This window comes from Crinia signifera, chromosome 7 (assembly GCF_055691185.1).
Source record: "Crinia signifera chromosome 7, ASM5569118v1, whole genome shotgun sequence".
NCBI classification, from domain to species: Eukaryota; Metazoa; Chordata; class Amphibia; order Anura; family Myobatrachidae; genus Crinia; species Crinia signifera.
The window spans coordinates 182,597,262-182,609,447 of NC_139223.1; the positions used below are offsets into that span (position 1 = coordinate 182,597,262).

The window sequence follows — 12,186 nt, forward strand, 5'->3', positions numbered from 1 at the left end:
GGCAATTGACCATCCCCCATTATGGTGTATCACGAGGTATGATGTTGTAATCATAATAACGTAACTGTAATATTAACTCAATAGTTATATTGATACACAATGAGGATAACAATTTCAATTTCTATTGTAATGTATTAACGGCGGATAACCAAACTATACAAATGGATGAAAAATTTAATTAATTAATGTACTATGCTAATGTTAACAACAGTATTGGTGGCTTTTTGACTAGACTAATTGAATCATAAGGTGACAAGCTGTCCAGATGGCCCGTACGTCCTAGAAGAGAAAGCGTGGTGTTTAAACAGGGTTTTTACAAGTTGTATGACCAGATTGGCACAAGATGGTTCAAAGACAATTTCCCTACTGGTCGGACCAAGGATTTTGCGAGAATATTTTGATTAAATCTATTGATGAATAACTGTAAATTTGGATGAGGTCTAATTATGGGAGTGGATGAGGTATATCAGAGGAAAGAGCTGAAATTGATGTCTTCGTTAAGACCTTTTGGAGAGAGAGTATCCAGCTGAAAAATCCACCAGCTCTCTTTTTGCAACAAAGTTTGGTTTATGTCACCCCCTCTACGTCCGAGATGGATTTGTTCAAGTCCTGAAAATGTTAGTAGAGAAGTATCCGAGTTGTGGTATTGAAGGAAATGCCTAGCTACTGAGGTTAGTTGTTTCATCTTCACTTTATCGGTAGCCGCATTCCTTATATTCCCAATGTGTTCGAGCAATCGTTGTTTGAGTGGGCGAGACGTGAGGCCAACATACTTCTTGTCACAGGGGCAGGAAATGCAGTAGATTACATTTGGACTTTTGCAGTTGAAGTAGCCATAGATGGTTATTGGATCTCCATAACGGTTATGTATAGTTAGAGTGTTCCTGATGTGACTGCAGGCTTTGCAGTTGCCACATGGGTGGCTACCCTTGATTCTGGGTTCTTTGCGTTGGTTTTTCACAAAGTGACTGTGGACAAGGTTGTCCTTCAAGTTTGGGGCCCTTCTCCAACTTAAATCCACCTGTGGTTTTAATTTCACTGCCAGGTCTCTGTCTGTCAGTAGTATCGGCCAATGTTGTTGCAGAATGCTCTTGATGTCCCTCCATTCTTGGCAATATGTGCCAACCATTCTGATAGTAGGTGGTTCAGTCTCTTTGATTTTATTTTTAAACAGGATTTCTTCACGAGGGGTGTGTTCCACTGCTTTCTTGGCTCTCTTGATGTTCCGGTTCGAGTATCCTCGTTCTCGTAGTCTGTCAGCCAGCTCTTTACATTTCGCTTGAAAAACTTGTTCGTCTGAGCAGTTGCGACGTACCCTAAGGAATTCCCCTTTGGGTAGATTCTTGACTGTTGGGGGAAAGTGCGAGCTGGTGCTGTATAGTAGACTGTTCGTGGATGTAGTTTTCCTGTAAAGTTCTGTACAAAGTTTATTATCTTGGCCTCGGTAAAGATGTAAATCCAGGAATGTTATGCTTGATGGGCTGCTCTCATGTGTAAATTTCAGATTGAGTTTATTGGTGTTAAGCTTCTGGATGAAGGTGGTAAGTTGTTCTTGAGTGCCCTTCCAGATTATGAAAATATCATCGATGTAGCGCATCCAATTGTGGATACACGCTACATCGTTCTCATCCTGGAAGACCACCTCCCTCTCCCACCATCCAAGGAAGAGGTTGGCATAAGTAGGGGCACAAGCCGCCCCCATAGCGGTCCCTCTTCCTTGGATGTAATAGTGATTTTCAAACACGAAATAGTTCTTATGTAGAACAAATTCCAGCAGTTCCAAAAGAAAATCATGAAATGGGGTTTTGCCTTCCATATCCAAGAAGTATCGTGCCGCTCGAATGCCCAGGTCGTGCTGTATACAATTGTATAGCGACTCCACGTCCAGTGATACAAGGAGATGATCATCGTCCAGTTGGATATCATGTACTTTTTTAAGTACTTCTGTGGTGTCCTTGGTATATGACTGTAGGCTGGTCACATGGTGGCGCAAATGGATATCCAAAAATGAGCAGGCATTTTCGATCAATGAGCCATTGCCTGAGACAATCGGTCTTCCGGGAGGTACCTGTAAGCATTTATGTATCTTTGGTAGTAGGTAGAATGTGGCAATTCTTGGATTAGGGGTTTGCAGATAGGTGAGTTCTGATTTAGTTATTGTCCCATTGGAAAAGGCCCTGTTGATCATGCGATCATATTCCAATTTGAAGTTAGTAGTTGGATCAAAGAGAGTTTTTCTATAGCATGATTTATCATCAAGTTGTTTGTGTACCTCAGAGAGATAGAGGTTAGTTGGCCAAAGAACAATGTTTCCTCCCTTATCTGCCGGTTTAATTTCAATATCATCCCATTTCTTGATCTCTTTGAGGGCTACGGCTTCTGCCTTGGTGATGTTATTGTGTGTTCGGGCCCATTTCTTCTTACGATGGAGTTGATCGAAGTCTTTGGCTACTAGATTCCGGAAGACTTTTACTTCCGGACATATAGATTCATTCGGGAAAAAGGAAGATTTCTTTTTGCATATAGTCCTCCCTGAGCCTTCTTCCTGGTTTTGGAGATCTTCCAGGTCTTGGATGGCTTGGAGTTCTCTGGGGGACCAATTGCTCGAGGGTAGTTGTGATTCTTCTGACTTATGCATCGAGTGAAATTTGGTTAGCAAAAGTTTTCGGGCAAAAAGATGTAAGCTTGTTTCCCATTTGAAGCGATCAAATCTATTGGTGGGAGAGAAGGATAGGCCTTTTTTCAGAAGCTGAAGTTGATCCATGGTGAGTGTATGATCTGATAAGTTTATGACTTGTAGTTCCGTTTTGGAGCCAGATGAATTTATAGGGGTCTGTTCCTCTGTGATTGTCTGCTTGGCGGTCGAGGTTCCCAACGGGACCAGTCTCGTCTTCTGCTTCTTACGACTTCTTCTGGTCTTCCTCTTCCTCTTCTGGGACCACTGCCCCTGCCGTAGTCTAAAAAATCACCTCCTCTATAGTTTGATTGATTTGAGGTGGGATTATCGTTATATTCTTCTGTACTTGAGTATTCAGACTCTGAGGCAGATGATATCCCTCTTTGATCACGGCTTCGTGGGCCTCTTCGTGGTTGTTGTGATTTGGTCCAGTTGAAAATCCTTCCAGTCGTAAAATCACGTTGGTCTCGGATAAACTTAGTCTTTTTCCGTTCTATAATGGTGGTTTCGTATGTCTCAAGGTCCTTTTTTATTTTTTCAAAGTTAGTCTGGAATTGCACATTCTGTTCCCATTTTTCTAGTTTTTTACCTAGGGCTTCAATATTTTGTGTACATTCATCCAGAACTAAATGATTATGTTTAATCAATATTGCTATCAGTTCTTGAGAGCACTTGAGTAGTGAATCTTCCCACTCCTTCCTAAGGTTGTCAGTGTGAAGGTCAAAGGCAGGAAAAGTTTTTGGTCTTAGACCTCTTGGAGTTATCTTCTGTTTGTGGTAATTCTCCAGGCTGGATAAGTCCCAATTGACTCTAGCCTGTCTTTGTAGAGTTTTCCTTAAGCTCTGTAAATCTTCATCCCAATTGGGGTCAGTGGTGTCCTGTGTCGAATGGGCTGGGAAAATATTCTCAAAATCCTTGGTCCTATGTTTACTAGCTAATTCACTCCTCAAATTGAAAGCAGACATACCAATACACAATAATACACAGTAAGGGTGTAATTTGGTGATGGTTATGGTAACTATTCCTGCCACCACGTATCGAAAAGAATTGAGAAAGGTGAAGGCGGAAGTTTTTTAGGTTAGAAAAGACAAGGTATGTGGTGCCTAACAGGCACTAGTTTGCCGTGCTCACTTCAGGAAACCGAGATAGACCTCGGCGGTATAGCTATTAGAAATAACTTGGTGAGGTGTCACAGGCAGTTTGTGAGAGAAAATTAGAAAAATTAGAATTTAGTTTTAAACCAACATGCGACCTTTTAACAAGAAAAATTCTTATGGGGTACTGGGTTGGTGGTGCTCCCAAAAGATTCAGCAGGATAACTGAATTAAATTCGGTGTCATAGGAGAGACATAGGGAGAACAAAAGGTTTTTGGGGCACACTTGAAATTTTAAGATAGTGAAAAGATGGTGTACACATGGGTGACATAAAATCTAACCTTTATTGATAACACTTTAAAAAGCATATAAGCACACGTCAATTAAGTACAAAGAACATTTTCAAGAATGAATTGATTAAAGACATATGTCAATCAGCATATGAGTATATCTACGGAGTTTATTTTATAATCGTAATATACAATGCAGATAAAAACGAAATTGTAATGCTATAATGGTCAGGTGGGCGAAAATGGTTTGGCAGGGAATTTACCAGACCGTAATTATTAGAACAAGGCAAATCAACACAAGATAATAATATAATAGCAGCATGCACATAAATGTTGCAGAGACTAGTAATGTTTTGTGGTCTTGCTTCAGACCCTCCTGTGACAGCAAATAATGGACCCAAAAGTAATGATATAAGTAACAGGTTTATATTATTGTTGTTGAAGCGGGATTTAATAGGTAAAGGGAGAGATGAGAATGCTCTTCGTATACATTCGCTGCTTCTGCTGTCCGAGTGTGTGATACAGCACTGGATATTCCCTGATGGTCTCCCAGGAGGTACTGATCCAGCCAGTCGCTGCTTAGCTGCTGAGTTCAGATGGGATCAGGCGGCCCAGCGATGTATGGCTGTATATAGCATTAGATGAGAGAGCCTCAAATGAAACTAGGAGCCAGTTGTCACTTCTGCTTTTCCCCGATGTGGCTCAGGAGAATGAGAGAGTGAGTGAGTCCAGATGAGAGATAATAATAGATTAGAATGAAAGATGAAAGATCAGAAGGGTAAGGAGAGGCACGCTCTCAGAGTAATGGTATATGTGCCCACTGCAGGATTCAATGGATTCGTGGTCACTTGAGCCAGTAATGGGGAATACTGTGCACAATGCCACATGCAGGGGTGAGTAAGGTCTTTATAAATCATAAATCATAGTATGTGCAAGATATATCAATTCATCAGCAACATACATCACAGCATGTGGTTCAAGGTATGTATCAAGACAGTATAACCCGGCGTATTGGTCAAGGACACCAAGTACATGAAAACCAAACCACAGGAGATACAGGCAGTGATTATCAATTTAATTGCCTATTACTAAACAGCTGTGGTGGAAGGTTTTAAATTAGGGTATTTGGTAGTGATTCAATGGTAACAGAAGTGGAGTGGGTAGGGGGATTGAAGAAATAGTATAGGATAATCAATAAAGCAAAACAACAATAGTGTGCAATTAGATTTTTAACCTGAGGGTCACATTAAATGGAGCTCAATTTCTCATATGGTAGACACCTAATTTATAGCGTGCCCCATATGATATCGCATAGAGGTCCTGCTCAGTGGCGGTATTAGGACCAAAGGTCCCGCTCAGTGGCGGTCTCAGAGTGTGTGCGCATCAGACACAGAGTCTGTGCGCCACCGGTAATCTGTGAAACAGAAGGCAGATTACCTCGTATCAAGAGCCGGCAGTATCAGCGCGTGGGTAGACGAGCCGTGCGGTGAGAGCCTCTACCGTCTAAGTCACTCCGGCCGCGCTGCTCTGAGAAGGACAGCGGGAGGGATCTGAGTAGCTGGATAGTTCCCTGACGTCAGAAGACACGTGTTTCGCCCCGATTGGGCTTGATCACAATGACGTGCTGGACTGGGGATTCCCAGTCTGTATAAATGAGGTTTGGCAGGCCAATCCTGCGTTAGAAGAATTGATGGACAAAGGCATGATCCAATAAGAAAAGGGGGTGTGTGGAAGCCGCTGGTGTTTGCAATTATGACATTCACCTGAGATTGTAGTGGCTGAGAAAAAGAAAAGGGATGACTACGTTCGACTGTCGGCACCCTTAGTACTGTGCTGGGATTATGGGTTTAGGGCTAAATTAATGTAAGTAAACATTAATTGGGATATTGTAAATGAGACACCGATGGTGTCTATTGTCATTATGATATGGTTTGGCATAATTAGTGTCGACTATGGTTGACATAAGTTGTGTCGACTATTGGCACCCTGATGCGGTATTGAATTAAAAAGGTAAATAGTGATAATAATGGTGGGAGCAGTGTGGCGATTACCAATGGGTGACAAGTAGGAAGTTATGAGAGCATGCTAAGAAAGGTATTGATAAATATCTGGTACTATTGGTGTCAGATAGGATTAAATTGTAAAGGAAGCTAGGTTTGATCAGTAGAGTGACAATCTAATGTAGTCAACATAATTCGTGTCGACTAATGGTACCTTGGTTGATGTTATTACAAAAAATATATATATATGTAAAATAAAATATTTTATTATTAGTTGGAGTGTGGAGATATTAATGTGGGGAAATACAAAAAAGGGGGAAAGAGGAGATAAAAGTTTAAACAGAGAATAATTACTATTGGACTTGAGTGGTCTGTGTGGAGACCAGTATAGTGGCCTTGCCGTGGACATGGGTATAGTGGGTTAATATAATAATAATGACGGCTACATTGGGTCTAGTATCTATTAAAATTGGGATATCATAGTGGTTTATCCGTTTATCTGTTCTGAAAGAAAAATAAAGATATATAGCATGAAAAGTATACATTATATATCGCATATTTGGCATGTTTAGGCAATTGACCATCCCCCATTATGGTGTATCACGAGGTATGATGTTGTAATCATAATAACGTAACTGTAATATTTATGGTGACATAAACCAAACTTTGTTGCAAAAAGAGAGCTGGTGGATTTTTCAGCTGGATACTCTCTCTCCAAAAGGTCTTAACGAAGACATCAATTTCAGCTCTTTCCTCTGATATACCTCATCCACTCCCATAATTAGACCTCATCCAAATTTACAGTTATTCATCAATAGATTTAATCAAAATATTCTCGCAAAATCCTTGGTCCGACCAGTAGGGAAATTGTCTTTGAACCATCTTGTGCCAATCTGGTCATACAACTTGTAAAAACCCTGTTTAAACACCACGCTTTCTCTTCTAGGACGTACGGGCCATCTGGACAGCTTGTCACCTTATGATTCAATTAGTCTAGTCAAAAAGCCACCAATACTGTTGTTAACATTAGCATAGTACATTAATTAATTAAATTTTTCATCCATTTGTATAGTTTGGTTATCCGCCGTTAATACATTACAATAGAAATTGAAATTGTTATCCTCATTGTGTATCAATATAACTATTGAGTTAATATTACAGTTACGTTATTATGATTACAACATCATACCTCGTGATACACCATAATGGGGGATGGTCAATTGCCTAAACATGCCAAATATGCGATATATAATGTATACTTTTCATGCTATATATCTTTATTTTTCTTTCAGAACGGATAAACCACTATGATATCCCAATTTTAATAGATACTAGACCCAATGTAGCCGTCATTATTATTATATTAACCCACTATACCCATGTCCACGGCAAGGCCACTATACTGGTCTCCACACAGACCACTCAAGTCCAATAGTAATTATTCTCTGTTTAAACTTTTATCTCCTCTTTCCCCCTTTTTTGTATTTCCCCACATTAATATCTCCACACTCCAACTAATAATAAAATATTTTATTTTACATATATATATATTTTTTGTAATAACATCAACCAAGGTACCATTAGTCGACACGAATTATGTTGACTACATTAGATTGTCACTCTACTGATCAAACCTAGCTTCCTTTACAATTTAATCCTATCTGACACCAATAGTACCAGATATTTATCAATACCTTTCTTAGCATGCTCTCATAACTTCCTACTTGTCACCCATTGGTAATCGCCACACTGCTCCCACCATTATTATCACTATTTACCTTTTTAATTCAATACCGCATCAGGGTGCCAATAGTCGACACAACTTATGTCAACCATAGTCGACACTAATTATGCCAAACCATATCATAATGACAATAGACACCATCGGTGTCTCATTTACAATATCCCAATTAATGTTTACTTACATTAATTTAGCCCTAAACCCATAATCCCAGCACAGTACTAAGGGTGCCGACAGTCGAACGTAGTCATCCCTTTTCTTTTTCTCAGCCACTACAATCTCAGGTGAATGTCATAATTGCAAACACCAGCGGCTTCCACACACCCCCTTTTCTTATTGGATCATGCCTTTGTCCATCAATTCTTCTAACGCAGGATTGGCCTGCCAAACCTCATTTATACAGACTGGGAATCCCCAGTCCAGCACGTCATTGTGATCAAGCCCAATCGGGGCGAAACACGTGTCTTCTGACGTCAGGGAACTATCCAGCTACTCAGATCCCTCCCGCTGTCCTTCTCAGAGCAGCGCGGCCGGAGTGACTTAGACGGTAGAGGCTCTCACCGCACGGCTCGTCTACCCACGCGCTGATACTGCCGGCTCTTGATACGAGGTAATCTGCCTTCTGTTTCACAGATTACCGGTGGCGCACAGACTCTGTGTCTGATGCGCACACACTCTGAGACCGCCACTGAGCGGGACCTTTGGTCCTAATACCGCCACTGAGCAGGACCTCTATGCGATATCATATGGGGCACGCTATAAATTAGGTGTCTACCATATGAGAAATTGAGCTCCATTTAATGTGACCCTCAGGTTAAAAATCTAATTGCACACTATTGTTGTTTTGCTTTATTGATTATCCTATACTATTTCTTCAATCCCCCTACCCACTCCACTTCTGTTACCATTGAATCACTACCAAATACCCTAATTTAAAACCTTCCACCACAGCTGTTTAGTAATAGGCAATTAAATTGATAATCACTGCCTGTATCTCCTGTGGTTTGGTTTTCATGTACTTGGTGTCCTTGACCAATACGCCGGGTTATACTGTCTTGATACATACCTTGAACCACATGCTGTGATGTATGTTGCTGATCAATTGATATATCTTGCACATACTATGATTTATGATTTATAAAGACCTTACTCACCCCTGCATGTGGCATTGTGCGCAGTATTCCCCATTACTGGCTCAAGTGACCACGAATCCATTGAATCCTGCAGTGGGCACATATACCATTACTCTGAGAGCGTGCCTCTCCTTACCCTTCTGATCTTTCATCTTTCATTCTAATCTATTATTATCTCTCATCTGGACTCACTCACTCTCTCATTCTCCTGAGCCACATCGGGGAAAAGCAGAAGTGACAACTGGCTCCTAGTTTCATTTGAGGCTCTCTCATCTAATGCTATATACAGCCATACATCGCTGGGCCGCCTGATCCCATCTGAACTCAGCAGCTAAGCAGCGACTGGCTGGATCAGTACCTCCTGGGAGACCATCAGGGAATATCCAGTGCTGTATCACACACTCGGACAGCAGAAGCAGCGAATGTATACGAAGAGCATTCTCATCTCTCCCTTTACCTATTAAATCCCGCTTCAACAACAATAATATAAACCTGTTACTTATATCATTACTTTTGGGTCCATTATTTGCTGTCACAGGAGGGTCTGAAGCAAGACCACAAAACATTACTAGTCTCTGCAACATTTATGTGCATGCTGCTATTATATTATTATCTTGTGTTGATTTGCCTTGTTCTAATAATTACGGTCTGGTAAATTCCCTGCCAAACCATTTTCGCCCACCTGACGATTATAGCATTACAATTTCGTTTTTATCTGCATTGTATATTACGATTATAAAATAAACTCCGTAGATATACTCATATGCTGATTGACATATGTCTTTAATCAATTCATTCTTGAAAATGTTCTTTGTACTTAATTGACGTGTGCTTATATGCTTTTTAAAGTGTTATCAATAAAGGTTAGATTTTATGTCACCCATGTGTACACCATCTTTTCACTATCTTAAAATTTCAAGTGTGCCCCAAAAACCTTTTGTTCTCCCTATGTCTCTCCTATGACACCGAATTTAATTCAGTTATCCTGCTGAATCTTTTGGGAGCACCACCAACCCAGTACCCCATAAGAATTTTTCTTGTTAAAAGGTCGCATGTTGGTTTAAAACTAAATTCTAATTTTTCTAATTTTCTCTCACAAACTGCCTGTGACACCTCACCAAGTTATTTCTAATAGCTATACCGCCGAGGTCTATCTCGGTTTCCTGAAGTGAGCACGGCAAACTAGTGCCTGTTAGGCACCACATACCTTGTCTTTTCTAACCTAAAAAACTTCCGCCTTCACCTTTCTCAATTCTTTTCGATACGTGGTGGCAGGAATAGTTACCATAACCATCACCAAATTACACCCTTACTGTGTATTATTGTGTATTGGTATGTCTGCTTTCAATTTGAGGAGTGAATTAGCTAGTAAACATAGGACCAAGGATTTTGAGAATATTTTCCCAGCCCATTCGACACAGGACACCACTGACCCCAATTGGGATGAAGATTTACAGAGCTTAAGGAAAACTCTACAAAGACAGGCTAGAGTCAATTGGGACTTATCCAGCCTGGAGAATTACCACAAACAGAAGATAACTCCAAGAGGTCTAAGACCAAAAACTTTTCCTGCCTTTGACCTTCACACTGACAACCTTAGGAAGGAGTGGGAAGATTCACTACTCAAGTGCTCTCAAGAACTGATAGCAATATTGATTAAACATAATCATTTAGTTCTGGATGAATGTACACAAAATATTGAAGCCCTAGGTAAAAAACTAGAAAAATGGGAACAGAATGTGCAATTCCAGACTAACTTTGAAAAAATAAAAAAGGACCTTGAGACATACGAAACCACCATTATAGAACGGAAAAAGACTAAGTTTATCCGAGACCAACGTGATTTTACGACTGGAAGGATTTTCAACTGGACCAAATCACAACAACCACGAAGAGGCCCACGAAGCCGTGATCAAAGAGGGATATCATCTGCCTCAGAGTCTGAATACTCAAGTACAGAAGAATATAACGATAATCCCACCTCAAATCAATCAAACTATAGAGGAGGTGATTTTTTAGACTACGGCAGGGGCAGTGGTCCCAGAAGAGGAAGAGGAAGACCAGAAGAAGTCGTAAGAAGCAGAAGACGAGACTGGTCCCGTTGGGAACCTCGACCGCCAAGCAGACAATCACAGAGGAACAGACCCCTATAAATTCATCTGGCTCCAAAACGGAACTACAAGTCATAAACTTATCAGATCATACACTCACCATGGATCAACTTCAGCTTCGGAAAAAAGGCCTATCCTTCTCTCCCACCAATAGATTTGATCGCTTCAAATGGGAAACAAGCTTACATCTTTTTGCCCGAAAACTTTTGCTAACCAAATTTCACTCGATGCATAAGTCAGAAGAATCACAACTACCCTCGAGCAATTGGTCCCCCAGAGAACTCCAAGCCATCCAAGACCTGGAAGATCTCCAAAACCAGGAAGAAGGCTCAGGGAGGACTATATGCAAAAAGAAATCTTCCTTTTTCCCGAATGAATCTATATGTCCGGAAGTAAAAGTCTTCCGGAATCTAGTAGCCAAAGACTTCGATCAACTCCATCGTAAGAAGAAATGGGCCCGAACACACAATAACATCACCAAGGCAGAAGCCGTAGCCCTCAAAGAGATCAAGAAATGGGATGATATTGAAATTAAACCGGCAGATAAGGGAGGAAACATTGTTCTTTGGCCAACTAACCTCTATCTCTCTGAGGTACACAAACAACTTGATGATAAATCATGCTATAGAAAAACTCTCTTTGATCCAACTACTAACTTCAAATTGGAATATGATCGCATGATCAACAGGGCCTTTTCCAATGGGACAATAACTAAATCAGAACTCACCTATCTGCAAACCCCTAATCCAAGAATTGCCACATTCTACCTACTACCAAAGATACATAAATGCTTACAGGTACCTCCCGGAAGACCGATTGTCTCAGGCAATGGCTCATTTATCGAAAATGCCTGCTCATTTTTGGATATCCATTTGCGCCACCATGTGACCAGCCTACAGTCATATACCAAGGACACCACAGAAGTACTTAAAAAAGTACATGATATCCAACTGGACGATGATCATCTCCTTGTATCACTGGACGTGGAGTCGCTATACAATTGTATACAGCACGACCTGGGCATTCGAGCGGCACGATACTTCTTGGATATGGAAGGCAAAACCCCATTTCATGATTTTCTTTTGGAACTGCTGGAATTTGTTCTACATAAGAACTATTTCGTGTTTGAAAATCACTAT

The 12,186-nt window shown here is 40.7% G+C and overlaps 1 protein-coding gene and 2 pseudogenes across 1 annotated transcript in view; 2 read left to right on the forward strand and 1 right to left on the reverse strand.

Annotated features, from left to right (window-relative positions):
• Positions 1-12,186, forward strand: part of LOC146021315 (transient receptor potential cation channel subfamily M member 8-like) — a gene marked incomplete at its 5' end in the record, with an annotated part of 560,542 nt that overhangs the window by 238,675 nt on the left and 309,681 nt on the right. The gene's annotated exons all lie outside the window — the stretch shown is intronic.
• LOC146025278 (5S ribosomal RNA) lies at positions 4,579-4,695 on the reverse strand (annotated as a pseudogene).
• Positions 9,218-9,334, forward strand: LOC146025279 (5S ribosomal RNA; annotated as a pseudogene).